The 17,051-nt window shown below is 35.2% G+C and overlaps 1 long non-coding RNA gene across 1 annotated transcript; it reads left to right on the plus strand.

Moving 5' to 3' along the window:
* Positions 1-715: 715 nt before the first annotated feature.
* Positions 716-2,001, plus strand: LOC149475296 (uncharacterized). Its single transcript, XR_016318111.1, has 3 exons — positions 716-1,005; positions 1,434-1,475; positions 1,943-2,001. It is a non-coding gene; the product is annotated as an uncharacterized LOC149475296 (long non-coding RNA).
* The last annotated feature ends 15,050 nt before the right edge of the window (positions 2,002-17,051 follow it).

The following is a 17,051-nucleotide window of genomic DNA, read 5'->3' on the forward strand; positions in this document are numbered from 1 at the left end:
AAAGACGGACGCCGTTTTACGAACAAACAACGTGAAGTCACCGTAGTAAGCTAGCGATCGTGTAAAGACAATGAACACGCACACACTCTCACCATAGTAAGCTAGTCGGCAGCCATTACGTCGTGAACTACCGACTGATTAACTGCGTCACTGTTTCACAAAAAATATTTAAAATGCCGTCTTGCGTGGTTAAATGGTGTCGCAACAGTACAATTTTAAATAACAAAACACAAGGGATTCATTCCACAGGGAAGCAAGTTATTTCTTTTATGTTTTAATGACAAAATTATTACGGCAAAATTTATAGAAAAAAATACAGCCGCCATTGTCATCAACACAGCTGTTGCCATGGCAACATGGCACACACACATGGATGTGTCGCCGCCATTATTAAGCTTCACTCCATGTATAAGCGATATACCGTCCGTCTTTTTTTATACGTCCATGTACGTAGCCATAACCTCAAAAATGGCAAATTATGTAAAAATTCTAAGCTCCACCACTTTCAAATAATATATTTGCAATGTGGGATTGCTAAGGGTGGTTAGGCGAACCATTTAAGCCCTATATTAATCATGGTCGCGACATTTCATAGTCAGGTCTTGGTATGTATGGGCAGTGGCCGATGTCCTTTGCCAAAATTAACTTCAGCACATGGCAACATAATATCGATTGGAGTTTTGAATTTGACATATACTTGTAAACATCGAGTACAATGAACCTTTTTATTTTATTCCTTTTACGGGCAAATACTGACATAAATAGATTAATCTATAAATGAAATGCGTATTCAAATGATATTTTGTGGCCGTACTTGCATATATTTGTGCAACTTAATATGTAATGTGTGTGTATGTGATATATTTTGAACAGGGCGTGTTTGCTTGAAAAAGTGCATTTGATTTTGTGATTATTAATGTTCAGTGACTAAAATTACGTATTAAATTACTTAATTAGACACTGTTAGTGCACGGAGATGCTGTTTTAACTGCGACAATAAGTGTGGTATGTATAAACACGAAAAAAATAGGCCTTATTTATTTCGTATTGGAATAAAACGGTGCCGGTTTTCAAAGTAAAAAATCACAAAATGATGTATTTCTACGTGTAAAAGTTTATATCAAGTATTAAATAGGCATTTTACACAAAACTGAAGCTATAAGTACAAAATTATGCTTACCTATCTTACGAAACTTTTCTTTTTGAATAAAATTTTTAATGTTGCCTGTTTGTTTGACTATCAAAAGTTTTCGGTTAATATATCAGAAATCATTGTTTTTTTTCATCATAGTGAATTTATTTAATGAAATAAGTTATACCCACATTTCTATCAAATTATATCTTTCATTCAATCACTTAACAGTTATCATTAACACTTACGGCTGTAAAAAAATTGATTGTTTTTTTATTTAATTAAATAATATTTTTTATAGATAATGCTGTAATAATGGAAGCTGGGAGTGAAGCAAGTTATTGTAAGTATAATTCATGCATTTTTAGTTTTATACAAATCATAAAATCTGTAGAAAGGAATTTATAAGTTATGTTTATTATAAACTAGATGTTTGCTAATTTCACCTGTGGATGCTGTGAGCAAAAACAAGTATTTTTATTTTCTACTAGCGGTCCGCCCCGGCTTCGCCCGTGGTACATGTTTACGTTTTCTCTACATAAGAACCATCCTTGTACTGCAAGGAATATAATAAAAAAAGAATTATTGAAATCGGTTCAGCCGTTCTCGAGTTATGCGCTTACCAACACATTTTGCGATTCATTTTTATATATAAGATATAATATGTATTATTCAAATACATTAAAACTAAGTATATTATTGGCAAAGAACGAGAAGCAAAGAAGTTTCACTTCTGACACTAATTTCTATTTAAAATTTCTCATTTATTTTAAATGCTATACAACTAAATATATTTTAATTTTTTAACAGGTGAACGAGAACTCTATGATGATTGGGGAAGCCGTTCTTCTCTCAGTCAACAAGAAGATGTAAGTTATTACTAGTTGAATCATGCGACTCTGTCTGCTTTAAAAAAAATTGTAATTTTTTTTTCGTGTCGTTCCTATTGGAATGAAATAATTATTTAATATTTAATACAAATGAGTACCCGGGTTACGGATATAGAATAAATACTTATTTTCAAAATATCTTATCAATAATAATTGAATGCTTAGAAAACTATTTATCTATACTTAGAAAATATTAATATTTCTGGTACGACCAAGCATTGCCCAAACTATAAGTCTGTTTTTGATAGGACTACTAGTATTAAGTAGTATTAATTATATTATCTGTGATAGGACATTGTTATTAACATATATATATTTTTTAATATTATTGATCAGTAAAGCGCATAACGATTTTGGAAAAATGATGTTTCAAAATTTAAAAAATAAAAAGCATAAATTGCCCTCTGCCATAAACAAAATGTACTCTCTAATAAATATTAAAGTAAATTCGACCCATTTCATTATTTATCATCTTTTTATCATAAACATTATGTGGCTAGGAATAACAGAAAATAATAACAAAACTAATAAATAATCAACTAACGCGATGCCCCAAATTCAACTCAAAAACAGATTCAGATTGTCCATCTCCCGCCAAAATGCCAAAGACATTACGTAATTCTATACTCTATGAAGTTTATATATCGTGGCGCATTTACACATTCGAAAACGTTGTATGCGAATATCGTCGCGACCTAGTTTACACATTCGTCTTTCCTTTGATAATGTCCAAAAAGTGTTTTTTTCGCAAGTATTCAAATCAAAATCAATTATTTATTTCTTCAATTAGACTTCTTCTAGAAGCACTTTTGAATCGACATAACGCATTTTTAACATTTACCACCGATTCGGAAAGCAATCTCAAGGCGAATGGTAATTAGTGCACTGTTTACACATGCATGCAATGATATTACAGGTAAACAGGTGAAGATATGTTATTAGCGCTCCGAGAGTGGCATGTCCAAATATGGCTAATTAGCCCCAGTTGATTTCAGTTGCCTCTTTCTCATTCACGAAATTTTTACTGACTTCAAAAAAAGGAGGAGGATATTATCAATTCGGCCGGTATGTTTTTTTTAAAGTGAAACTTTTATTACATCGTCTCAAACTTTTTGGTCTGTGTAGCGCATGTCGCGTGTATCGCGGCTGCCGAGTAGGTATACCTACTCGGCAGCCGACCGACACGCGACATGCGCTACACAAAGCAGTGTTCGGAACCGTTCGAACAGTTTCACTTTTACCGTGGTTTCATAAAACCACACAACATTTTTTTATCTATGTACACCGATTACTCCGAGGTTTCGAACCGATTTACGTGATTCTTTTTTTGTTCGATGCGGGATGGTGTCGAATTGGTCCCATAAAAATTTTATTCGGATAGGCCCAGTAGTTTTTATTTTATGAGCATTTTTGTCTGTATTTGTAAATGTTGCAAGTGCAAGTTTGAAGTCGGTTGTTTTTAACGCAGTTATCACTTGTTTAAGATCGAATGTTGTATAGGTGACCTATCTTCACTTTTTACTTATTATATATCATTGCATGCGTGTTCGTTATTCGGCTCGCGATTCGCACGAAAGTGTAAATCCCCCATTAGACATTACGTAACTCTATCCTCTATGAAGTTTATATTTCATAAATTCGAAAAATTGGAACGCGTTCGAAATCCAACCGTATGCAGTGGGTTTACGCGTGTCGAAATTTGTTAGACCAAACGGTTTTCGACTATAAGGTAATGAAATTAGGGTGATATTTGTATGTAACGTGCGTTGGCCTATTTTTTTAATTAGATTGGAGATGGCTTTATCCGCGTTCGGATTGCGGTCTTAATAAACGTATTGTTTTACAAGATGGCGCTTATGTTGTGTAGTGCTTTTTTAATTGCATTTATGCGGGTTTTTGCGAAATATTCTCGGTTTGATATGGCATCGTTGAAAAAATATTTACTTACGTTAGTAATGATGTGAAGTAGATGATTTTTTACGGAACTTTAATTTTACAATATCAATATAGATATTGATTATTGAAATAAAACACAAATAAAATGTTTTTAAAGTGAAACTTTTATTACACCGCTCAAACTTTTTGGTCTGTGTAGCGCATGTCGTACACGCGACATGCGCTACATAGACCAAAAAGTTGCCGAGTAGGTATACCTACTCGGCAGCCGACCGTCACGCGACATGCGCTACACAAAGCAGTGTTCGGAACCGTTCGAACAGTTTCACTTTTACCGTGGTTTCATAAAACCACACAACATTTTTTTTTCAAATCAAATGTATATATTATAGACGTTATTTGGACGTTATATTGTTTTGTTTAACCCGCTGAATCTGTGCACAGATGGCACCACCGCGGTTGTAAATAAAAAAATAATTTGGAAAATCCAAAAGTGCACGCCTCATAATTTTTTTTTAATAAATATTTATTAATTATTATTTTTGTTTATTTAACCCTCCGTGCACCATGTGGGGTTTAATACACCCCAGCCATACAAAAAATCTTTGTATCTTTTCCAAACATTGTGCGAAAGTCTTGAAACCTCGTGTAGCTGGAGTTGCGACCTTGCCAGACCTCTTAGCGACATTGGTTTAGTAATAGCGTCGCAGACGCGGTAAACGGACGCCGTCAAAGTGCAGCTGGGTGTCAGAAACCCCACGTAGTTCGGGACGTCCACTAAAAGGTGAGCAGTATGGTGTGATAAAATACGACTATTTTTATATAAATATTTATTTAGTTTGTTTTTTTATTATTTAAAATTATCTGAAATTGTTTCTAGGGCTCATTATGGCTCATCACATCAATGAAAATGCAATAATATCCGCACTTATGGAAGAAAATGATAGCGATACGGATGAGCTGTTTCTACCTGGAAGTGAAGATGACTCGGATCACTTGAGCATTCAGTCTGAAAGTGAAAGTGAAGAGGATGTACAGGATATTAATTTTTAAGCTATTGCATAGCTTCTATCGCGGGCTTTGAGCGCGGGGACCGAATCCAGAAATTCCGTAACGAAAAACCTCACGCTCCCCACTCCGACGGGCACGGAGGTGTGGTTTGAAGGCATAGCATGCAATATCTTTACCGCGGCAGTCCCCGAGTGCCACACGTATTTTTTTTTTTCTTAAAGTCTTACCGAACCGAACATAGTCTTATTTTAGTTGGTAAAAAGTACTATTTTTGTTACATAGCCTAAAAATATAATAAATGTTTATAATATTTGATAAATTTATTTTATTTTTAACCTCTTATAGTCAAGGGATAATAATAATACTATTAACCTGCTGGAATATATTCTCTTTTGTTATTAATTTCACCATCATGTATTTTCATAATATCTTGTTTCATATTTCATAATTCATTTTGTAGTCTCGCCTATTATTGTGTTTCTGCTTTTCCACCTTTAATTTGTGTTTTTACGCTTTTGTTTTTGCCGACATATGCTATAATAAGTGACAGACTTATGTGGTTTGTTTTTGTGTCTTTGTACAGGTTGTTATAACAATACTTTATTAATGTAATATCTCGCATAATACCTGCATTTAAATATTATTTAATTTATTTACCACCTTCAATTATTTTACATTTCTTTGCACACTTGTAAACAAACTAATGTCATATGTCACTTATTACTTGTCAAATGTCATTTCATTTCATGCATTTGTATCTTGGTGTTGCTACTCTTTAAAACTACTGGAAGGTGTTTATGGTAAATTGTATTTTGACTTTCAAATTATTTTAAATTCTACAAATACTTATATATTTTATTCGTACATATTACTGCTTATCATATACATTAGATTATTATATATATATATATATATATATATATACATATTTTATTTATTTTTTGGATTCATATTATATTTTCATATTATTGATTTTTGTCTTACTTCTTATATATATCTTTTAAATACTCTCAATATTTAAGTATATTACTTATCATTTTATATTATTACCATTTTTATATTATTACTAGGTCTATAGTGTTTAATAATGTCATCCAATGAAAGCATCATGAGCGACGAGTTCTTGTCATTACCATCGGTTTCTGACTGTTCAATGGATAGTTTTCTTAGCAGTACGTCCTACATTCCTCTCAATACGTTACTTGATAATCATTTTCCTACAGCTTCAAAAACCTTTAACGTGGTACATATCAACGCGCAGAGTATCCCGGCACATTATACTGATTTTTTAGCCTCCTTCGAGTCGAGTAATGTCCAAGCCATCCTTGTTTCAGAAACCTGGCTTAAGCCCTCCTTACCATCCTCCTGCTACTCCCTACCCGGTTTCCATCTGATACGTAACGATCGTGCCTGCAGGGGTGGAGGAGGTGTTGCTATCTATCTACGTAATCACTTGCCGTTCACTATTATTAGCTCTTCGCCAGAACCCACTCCTGCAGCTGCGGTTGAATACCTTTTCCTAGAGGTCTGCATTTCCCATACAAAAATTCTTCTTGGTGTAATCTACAGTCCTTCCTCTTCCATAGACTATTTTCCTTCTTTCGATGATCTCCTTCTTAATCTTTCTCCTTCTTACAGTCACACCATAATTATGGGTGACTTCAATACCTGCTTGCTAAAAAATGACTCTCGCTCTAATAAACTACTGTCTCTTGTAGACTCCTATAACCTTCACATCCTCCCTCTTAATCCCACGCATTATTTTCCTAACTGTGCACCTTCCTTGCTTGACCTTATAATCGTATCCAACACAGACTTCATCTCTAACCATGGTCAGTGTGCAGCAGATGCGTTCTCCTATCACAATCTTATTTTCCTCTCCTACAAACTCCGTCCCCCCAAATCCAAGCCCCAAGTCGCTATGCAGCGAAGTTTTGGTCGTATGAATCATGAAAGTCTCTGTGCCGATGCGATTAAGATGGATTGGAATGCAGTAAAATCCTGTGAAAACCTTAATGAAAAAGTTACATTATTTAACTCCTTTCTTACACAGCTCTACGACATTCACGCTCCAGCACGTCCGGTGAAGCTCAAGCACTTGCCTGCACCTTGGCTTACTGAGGAAATTAAAACGCAATTGAATTTAAAAAACCAAGCTAAATCTCATTTAAAATCGTGTCCTTCTGATGAGGCGAGGGAGAAGTATATCAGACTGAGGAACCGTTGCAATACTGTGTGCCGGGATGCACAGCGCCGCCATATTCATATATCTATTGAAAATGGTGACCCATGTTCTGTATGGAAGTTTCTCAAAACTATTGGCATAGGTAAACAACCTAAAGTCTCGGCTACAAACCTGAATATCGACCAGTTAAATGCACACCTTTCTACTCCTCCCGTCCTGTTTGACAGTGTCGATAAACAGGCTACCCTTGATTTCCTTTCATCCTTACCTTTTTCTTCTAATAAACCTTTCAACATCTCATCTTTCACCGAATGCGATGTTAAGAAGAACATATTATCCATATCTTCTAAAGCTGTCGGTTGTGACAATATTAGCCGTGCTATGGTCGTCCCTATCCTCGACATCATCCTTCCTACAATCACCAACATCCTTAACCACTCTATTTCGTCCAGCACTTTCCCTGAAGTTTGGAAAGACGCTAATGTTATCCCGCTCCCTAAGAAATCTAATGCTAGCTCACTGTCAGACTACCGTCCTATATCCATCCTTCCTTTCCTCTCCAAAGTTCTTGAAAGACTTATCCATCACCAACTAAGTACCTTCCTAAACTCGAACTCCATACTCAATCCTCTACAATCCGGTTTCCGCCCCGGGCATAGCACGGCTACTGTTTTAGTAAAAATAACTGATGACATTCGGTTAGGTATGGATAATAAGCAGCTCACGTTACTAACATTGCTAGATTTTAGTAATGCATTTAACTCTATTGACTATGACGTACTTTTGAGTGTGCTGCGTTCTATTAACATATCTGCATCGGTGTTAGAGTGGTTTCGTAGCTTTTTGCGTGGTCGCCGGCAGAGGATAAAGCTAGACGAGTCCATCTCATCCTGGAGTTATCTGACTGCTGGTGTACCACAAGGCGGTGTCCTCTCTCCTCTTCTTTTCTCCCTCTTCATAAACTCCATTACGAGTAACATCTCATCCCGGTACCACATGTATGCTGATGATCTTCAGATTTATACGCATTCTCCTTTGTCTGATTTGCCTGCAGCCATTAACTCAACAAATACTGATCTCGATTTTATTGTTAGATGGAGCAAGCTGTACGGCCTTAAAATTAACCCCCACAAAACGCAAACTATTATTATCGGAAGTCCGCAGTTTGTGTCTAAAATTGTGTGGGAAAACTTGCCATCAATTTACGTCGACAACACTAAGATTCCGTTCAGTCTGTCTGTCAAAAATCTTGGTGTCCATTTAGACTCTACACTTTCCTGGCATGATCAAATGAAACATCTCAGTAAAAGGTTATTTGCAGCATCCCACTCCCTTAAGCGATTACGAAACTTTCTTCCGATTCCGACCAAAATTTTGTTAGCGCAAACACTCCTTCTTCCCATCCTCGACTACGCTGACGTCAGTTTCTGTGACCTTACTGAGATCCAACTCGATAAGCTTGAGCGATTTCAGAACTTGTGCATCCGCTTTATCTTTGGTTTGCGTAAGTATGACCATGTCTCAGCTTATCGTCGCAGGCTGAAATGGCTACCTATCAGATATCGCCGGGATGCTCATGTGCTACATTTGTTGTACGGAATATTATTCGATCCCAGAACCCCACTCTATTTAAAAAATAACTTTGAGTACTCTAGTAATCACGGGTTAAATCTGAGATCGAATAACACTTATCTCATTAATGTACCTGTACACAAAACTAATTTCTACAATTCCTCATTTACAGTGATGGCTATTCGACTATGGAATGACTTACCAATAGCCATACGCCAAGCGAGATCCATCGATGCTTTCAAAAACATGCTTTTTGACCACTACATCTCCTTAGTGGCCAAATGATGACTTTAATAATGTTTCCGTTACCTATATGTATTTTGTATATGTATTATATAATATGTATATATTATATCTATTTATATTATGAATACGTATATATATATTGTAATATATGAATTTCTTTATTTATTACATATATTGTATATTATTTATACTTTTACTTTTCTAGTAATTTATATTATTAATTTATTTAAACTTATTTTATCATTGTTTCTTTTTTAGTATACACCGCCTACTTGTATTTGTAATTTATCATTGTTTTCCTTGGTTGGGTCACCTGGAAGAGATGGCTCTGTAGCCATAAGGTCACCCATTGTGCAATTTGTTTGTATCGTATTTTATGTTATTTCTTTCAACTGGTGTGTGCAATAAAGAATTCATTCATTCATTCATTCATTCATTCATTCATTCATTCATTCATTCATAATATACACATTACAAATTTACAATAAATACTAGCTATAAAAACGTGGAAAGATTATTGGGTCCAGGAAACCCCACGTAGTGCAGGACGTAACTTTTATCCACGTGGTTCACGGAGGGTTAATAACAATTAAACCACATCGAATCAGACTCTGAAAAATGAAAGGGTTCTATTCCTGAGCATACTCAAGCGTAAGAGAAAAAAAAGACTCGATTAGTAAAGTATTTCGGTCGCTATCGTGTTAACAAGAAAAAGGATCCGCACATACAGACACACGGACGTCCAAGACAGAACTTTTTTAAACTGTTTTTTAACTAGTTTAAATAACAAAAATGACATCAAAAATATCATGAACGTTAAAAATAGTGTTTTTTCTTAATATGTGTGTGTATGTATTATCTTACAAGTGCAATGTATGATACATAAAGACATTTTAAGTTTGAAAAATCAGATGTTTTGCGCGAAGTGACAGTAGTACCCACCTCAACGCTTCGCTTATGAGGCGTGCAATATAAGTAACTATATACTTTGCGTTTTTAAAGAGTTTATAACAAGGGCCAACTTTTTTTACAAGAAATATATATAATATATTCAGGTCTATGAAGATTATTAAACAGTATTTTAGCAAAACAAACAGTATTTATTGTAGTGTGCGCCCCCCGACTAAATAAAATAAAATTGTGAGCGTCTAAATGTAACACATAATAATGTGTCTGCACTTTGATGCTGAAAACAGTATTTTGTATACTTTTTTTTTGTTAAACAGTAAAAAGTATAATTTAGTGAAAAACAGTAGAATACTGTTTAAAACAGTATAGTTGGCAACCCTATTTATAACATCGTTTTCTGTCAGTTCTATTGAATATTTTTCAATCGTTTAGAGATCATCCGGTACTAGCAAACAATATTTTTTATGAAATCAGTAAAACAAATCTTCGTTATCTAGTTTTCTCTATACTGAACGTTAACATACTATGGTTAATATTTAAATCACTTGCAAAAGCTTTTTCATCCATTAATAAAACACACAGTAAGTGGCAACATCTTTAAAAATTAACCAAAGTGTGCCAAAGAGACACGAGAACCAATATGGCAGACGTGTGCATAGATTGGCATAGATAATGTTAGTGTGTTGCCAGAATTTATTTAAAACTAGCATTGCATCCGGGTTTGTTTACGTGGATCTTCATGGAATATGCACTAGTTATTTCCATACAATTTTTAGGGTATCGAACCAGAAAAAGATATAATAAAACAGGTTGAAAATGTGGAACCGACTCGCACTTGGCCGGTTTTATTTTTGTGCTCGTAAATATTTTGTGAGACAGAAAAGAAAAATTCTTTAACTAATATTCTATATCTATTCATATGCTATGAAAATTCATCAAAATAGGTTTAGCCGTTTTCGTGTGTTCATAAACTGAATATAAATACTTATTTTAGAATAGTTATAGTAATGAAACGTCGCAAAAGAAGACGCGATTACTAAGCAATAATTAGTTGGCTAGGGCTTATTATAGCACCATAATATTCTAATTAGGGATGTAACGATACATGATTTTGCCGATACGATACCGATACCGATATTTGTAATAAAATATCGGCGATACCGATACCGATACCGATATCGATGGCTTGGTAGAAAAATAAATAGAGAATTATGCATAACAGTTACCAAAATTTAACAGAGACTCAACTGTAAATCGTATTCTTTTAAATAACAATGCCAAATCAAAAAACAAGAAAACCATTTATTTTAGTATTATTATTTTGCAAAGTCAGTTAAACTTTAAGTTATACACATACAATCAGTTCCTAATAAAAGTTTACTATTGGTAGAGTTTTTTCAAAAAACAAAGTGCGCACGCGCGGGCGGCCTCCCGCATCGTTCATGGGGCGCGGTTTTTTGAATTGTTTGATATCGGTATCGGTTGTTTTATAATCGGCGATACCGATAGATCGGTTTGCCGATTATATCGGCCGATATATCGGTATCGGTATCGGTATCGTTACATCCTTAATTCTAATCAAATCAATTTTTTTAACAGAAAATATATTAGTTATATTTTTTGTTATCTTACCAGTTTGACCGATTTAAAAGTCTTCCGTATAGACACAAGGGCCGTATTTATGACCTTGTATTCCCAGACTGGCAAATTCATATACCTAATACCATAATTATTAACCATGGCTGGTTATTGCATAATATGAATTTGCCAGTCAGTTCAATTCACGGCGTAATCTGTCTGGAAATAATAGGTCATACGGCCCCAGATTGCTTGTAATTTTGTGTTACATCTACTTACCAATTTAGACGAGTTTAGGATATTTTTTTTGCGTGATTATCATTAACAAATTCAAAATTAATACTATGTGATATGTACTTTTGCACAAACTTTACTGATAAATAAATACACAACTAATTTTCTATGTGTGACGCAATGCCAAAAGTGCTGAAACGATTTTGATCAATTTCTGTATAAATACCACATCGATCCTTTCCGCTGCAGCGGGATTTATGTACGCTACATTCAAAGCAATACGGAAACCATGATATTATTATATGTATTATGTATCAACGAGATACATATAGTTAGGAGACACTCATAGAACCGTACGAGAAGGCATACGTATTTATATTTTGCTACTAGCTGTGCCCGCGACTTCGTCCGCGTGGAATAGTGACTGCAAAGTAGTTACTACTTAACTTTTATTGAATAAACACGTACTACCATAAATAATTAAAAGAACTGTTAGTAAAATTTATTACTAAACTGAGCTAAAAAAATGGTTGCCTGTAAAGTCGGTTTTACGGGCGAAGATTTTACGTGACAACGTCTTTTTCTCGATCATAGTTGAGTGGGAGAGAGACGCAAGGCATTTGGCGGGCCTCTCTCTCGTTCGGTGACTCATCGTAACGTTACCGAGCGTTACACTTTTTCATAAGTGACTCCCAGTCGCAACCTAATTTAAGACGTTGTCACGTCAAAAATAAAAAAATAAGTGCCTAATTAATTTTCTACGTAAAATTTATTTTAAATTATGGCATATTATTTTTTTGGCACCAGGAGGGAGAGAAGCAAATTTAATTACCTTCCTTCCTTGTATGGATGTTTTTGACAATATATTGTGCAGCAACTGAGTGCCGAGGCAAACGTCAAAACGTAAAGGAATAGAATCCGCTATCGATACCAATTGACATAAGCGTATGATGTTTTGCTAAGGATTTGTTCACCCTACCAACGACGACGACGACCACGAACAAAATTTTCATCCAGTCGCAATTTAATAAAATTGTGCAAAACACGATTAAAAATCAATTATTAAAATTGCCTGTCGTTCTGGTGATTGGAATTTTTATTTTTGAGATCAACGATGAATGAAAAAATAAATTTTTCGTAGAAACAGTGGTTCCTAGAAAAAAATGTATGTGAAGTTTTTTAAAGATAATTTTATAATCTACAATTTTGGTAAAAGTTAAGGATACCATACCATACCATCATTATCATAAATCATAATAATATATCTTATATATTTATTAGAATTATAATTATTATTAATTATTTCTTATCTTATATATTTTTTTATAACGGTACTTAATTTTAAAGATCGTCGGGAAGTTTGTAAAATTATATACAGGGTGTACCAAAAAGTAGTGATGAACGGAAGCTGAGAGGTAGAGGACCTAGAGGGCTATCCGAATCACCCCCATGTATGTTATGCGATTTTTCGTATTTTCGGAGTTATGACGTTTTTTTCAATTTTTCACCTATCGCCGAGTACGATGATATTTTCACTCATGCTGACGTCAATGATTGCGGAAGATGCTTGATTTTTTTTTGTGTGCTAAGCTGAAAGATAGGCCAATTCAGTATGGTAACATTTACTATCGTTAGATCTTTGAATGGAATAAAAAAAAGAATTAAATGGCAAGAAAGATAAAATTACCCAGTATGTTCACCACTTCAAGGGCCCGTAAAAAAATAAAATCACATAAAAAAAGTTTTCCGTTTGACTTTTAAAAACTTGCTCTATCTATCAGATAGCTACCCTGAAAATTTCATTTTATTATTCAGAAGGCTTCAATCGAAAAATTTAAATCTAAATGTGGTAAGTGCAAAAATTGAATTAACATTATGATCATTAAAACCAATAAATAGGTGTTTAATTACCAGAAATTTTTAAAATAACCCCGCTGTTGCTCAATGCAAGTGCGACATCACCGTAAAAAGTTGTCTTTTAAATGTCTGAATGCCCTTTTATCATTTTTAATGGTTTCTTCTGCTACTATGAATTTCCGGGTTATTTCGTCCAAATTGTGGCAGTCTCTCGCCTTGTAGTATACCCACGGAAAAAAATCAATAGGGTTTATGTCCGGAGACCGTGCAGGCCAGGCTAAAGGGCAAAGATACCCTGAAAGATGGATTGATCGTTGCAGCCTGCGCATGCGCCGGTGACGCCTGCCTTAAAGCCTGGCCTCTACGGTCCCTCGACCTAAACCCCATTGATTTGTTTCAATGGGAATACTAAAAAGACCTCGGCTACTTGAGAGAATGCCACAATTTGGACGAAATAACCCGGAAATTCATAGTAGCAGAAGAAACCATTAAAAATGATAAAAGGGCATTCAGACATTTAAAAGACAACTTTTTACGGTGATGTCGCACTTGCATTGAGCAACAGCGGGGTTATTTTAAAAATTTCTGGTAATTAAACACCTATTTATTGGTTTTAATGATCATAATGTTAATTCAATTTTTGCACTTACCACATTTAGATTTAAATTTTTCGATTCAAGCCTTCTGAATAATAAAATGAAATTTTCAGGGTAGCTATCTGATAGATAGAGCAAGTTTTTAAAAATCAAACGGAAAACTTTTTTTATGTGATTTTATTTTTTTACGGGCCCTTGAAGTGGTGAACATACTGGGTAATTTTATCTTTCTTGCCATTTAATTCTTTTTTTTATTCCATTCAAAGATCTAACGATAGTAAATGTTACCATACTGAATTGGCCTATCTTTCAGCTTAGCACACAAAAAAAATCAAGCATCTTGCGCAATCATTGACGTCAGCATGAGTGAAAATATCATCGTACTCGGCGATAGGTGAAAAATTGAAAAAAACGTCATAACTCCGAAAATACGAAAAATCGCATAACATACATGGGGGTGATTCGGATAGCCCTCTAGGTCCTCTACCTCTCAGCTTCCGTTCATCACTACTTTTTGGTACACCCTGTATATTCCTTTTCCTTCGTTGCGTTGGGTGTTTTTTTTTAATTTTTAAACTTCGGTTTCTTATTTTCATTTAATATTTTCAAGTGAGCGAGACCTACCTCTACCTCCATAATACATTCCTACTTCTGACATCTTTTAAGTTGGGCCGTAACCGTGCATAAATTGTAATGGACCACAGTGGCAAAAGAAGTGGTATATTTAAGAAAAAAAATTGCCAAGGGCCGGGCCTATGTGGCTTTGAGAAGAGTTCAAAATTTCCAGGGTGTGGCTATCCTCTCGCTCTCAGTCCCCCTCTTCGTTCACAGACTTTCAACCCTTCCCTTTCCATCCCTAGTAAATGGCAGAACCGATTTTGATGTAAATAATATTATCTGATTGTACCTATATGTACACGTCATATCCTATCGTTTATTTATCTAACCACTGTCACCCCTAAAGTGCCCTATATGTAATAAACGGATGAACCGATTTCGATAAAACATTACTAATTGTAATTCACCCGTTATGCACATTCATTTGATATATCACTTAGGTAGGTACTATCACAATATATTTTGACAACATTCGTTTCTTTCATTCCCACTTATACCTACACAGGGTGTAATCGTTAAGTGTGCACAGGCGATTTTTCCGTAAGTATCACAGATAACAAAAAACTTTAAACTGATATCGAAAGTACTTAACCTAATGAGTAAAATGGCGGTAATTAATTTTTAAAAATAAATCGAGAAATATCAAAAAAATTATCTTTGAAGCCATTATACATTAAGTATGAAATATGAATACCTACATTTAATATGAAAGATTTTAGCTTTCTTTTTCTTAATGCTCGGAAAATCCCCGGAAAAGCCTGGGAAATTCCCGGAAAATAACAGGAAAATGCCTGGGAAATGCTCGGAAAATGCGTGGAAATTTCCGGAAAAACCGTGGGAAAATCCCCGGAAAATGTCTGGAAAATCCCCGGAAAATGCCAGGGAAATGTCCGGAAAATGTCTGGAAAACATCCGGAAAATCCCCGGGAAATGCTCGGAAAATCCCCGGAAAATGTCTGGAAAATCCCCGGAAAATGCCAGGGAAATGTCCGGAAAATGTCTGGAAAACATCCGGAAAATCCCCAGGAAATGCTCGGAAAATCCCCGGAAAAGCCTGGGAAATTCCCGGAAAATAACCGGAAAATGCCTGGGAAATGCTCGGAAAATGCCTGAAAATGTCCGGAAAATATCCGGGAAATTCTCGGAAAATCCCAGGGAAATGCTCGGAAAATCCCCGGAAAATGCTCGGAAAATCCCCGGAAAAGCCTGGGCAATTCCCGGAAAATAACCGGAAAATGCCTGGGAAATGCTCGGAAAATGCGTGGAAATTTCCGGAAAAACCGTGGGAAAATCCCTGGAAAATGCCTGGAAAATATCCGGAAAATGCGTGAAAATGTCCGGAAAATATCCGGGAAATGCTCGGAAAATCCCCGGGAAATGCTCGGAAATCCCCGGAAAATGCTCGGAAAATCCCAGGAAAAGCCTGGGAAATTCCCGGAAAATAACCGGAAAATGCCTGGGAAATGCTCGGAAAATGCGTGAAAATGTCCGGAAATTATCCGGGAAATGCTCGGAAAATCCCCGGGAAATGCTCGGAAAATCCCCGGAAAATGTTCGGAAAATCCCTGGGAAATTCCCGGAAAATGTCTGGAAAATCCCGGAAAATAACCGGAAAATGCCAGGGAAATGTCTGGAAAATATCCGGAAAACGCGTGGAAATGTCCGGAAAAAGCGTGGAAAATGCCTGGAAAATGCCCGAAAATGCTCGGAAAATCCCCGGAAAATATCCGGAAAATGCGTGAAAATGTCCGGAAAAAGTGTGGAAAATGCCACTTCAAATTTGCGAAGTAATTAAAGCAGAAAACCAAAAAAGAAAGCTAAAATCTTTCATATTAAATGTATATGGGATATTCATATTTCATACTTAATGTATGTGAGGGTTTAAAGATAATCTTTTTGATATTTCTCGATTTATTTTTAAAAATTTATTACGGCCATTTTACTCATTAGGTTAAGTACTTTCGATATCAGTTTAAAGTTTTTTTGTTATCTGTAATACTTACGGAAAAATCACCTGTGCACACTTAACGATTACACCCTGTATATAGGTATAGTAAATGGATGAACCGATTTTGATTAAATATGTCTAATTATACTTTACACGTCATGCCCTTTCATTTCATATGTCACTTAAGTCAAAATTCACTTTTTTTATTATCTACCACTTTTATACCTATATCAAATAAATGGATGAACCGATTTTGATAAAATTTGACTTATTTTGACTGATAGGTCGTTCACTTTCATTTAATATATCACCAAAGTATATTCGACAACTTTAGTTATTTTCATTCCCACTTTTACCCCTATATACCTAGGTACAATAA

The sequence above is a fragment of the Colias philodice genome, chromosome 31, assembly GCF_061535455.1.
Source record: "Colias philodice isolate Cphi_HAF_F1 chromosome 31, ilColPhil1 Martin Lab GWU primary, whole genome shotgun sequence".
Taxonomy (NCBI): domain Eukaryota; kingdom Metazoa; phylum Arthropoda; class Insecta; order Lepidoptera; family Pieridae; genus Colias; species Colias philodice.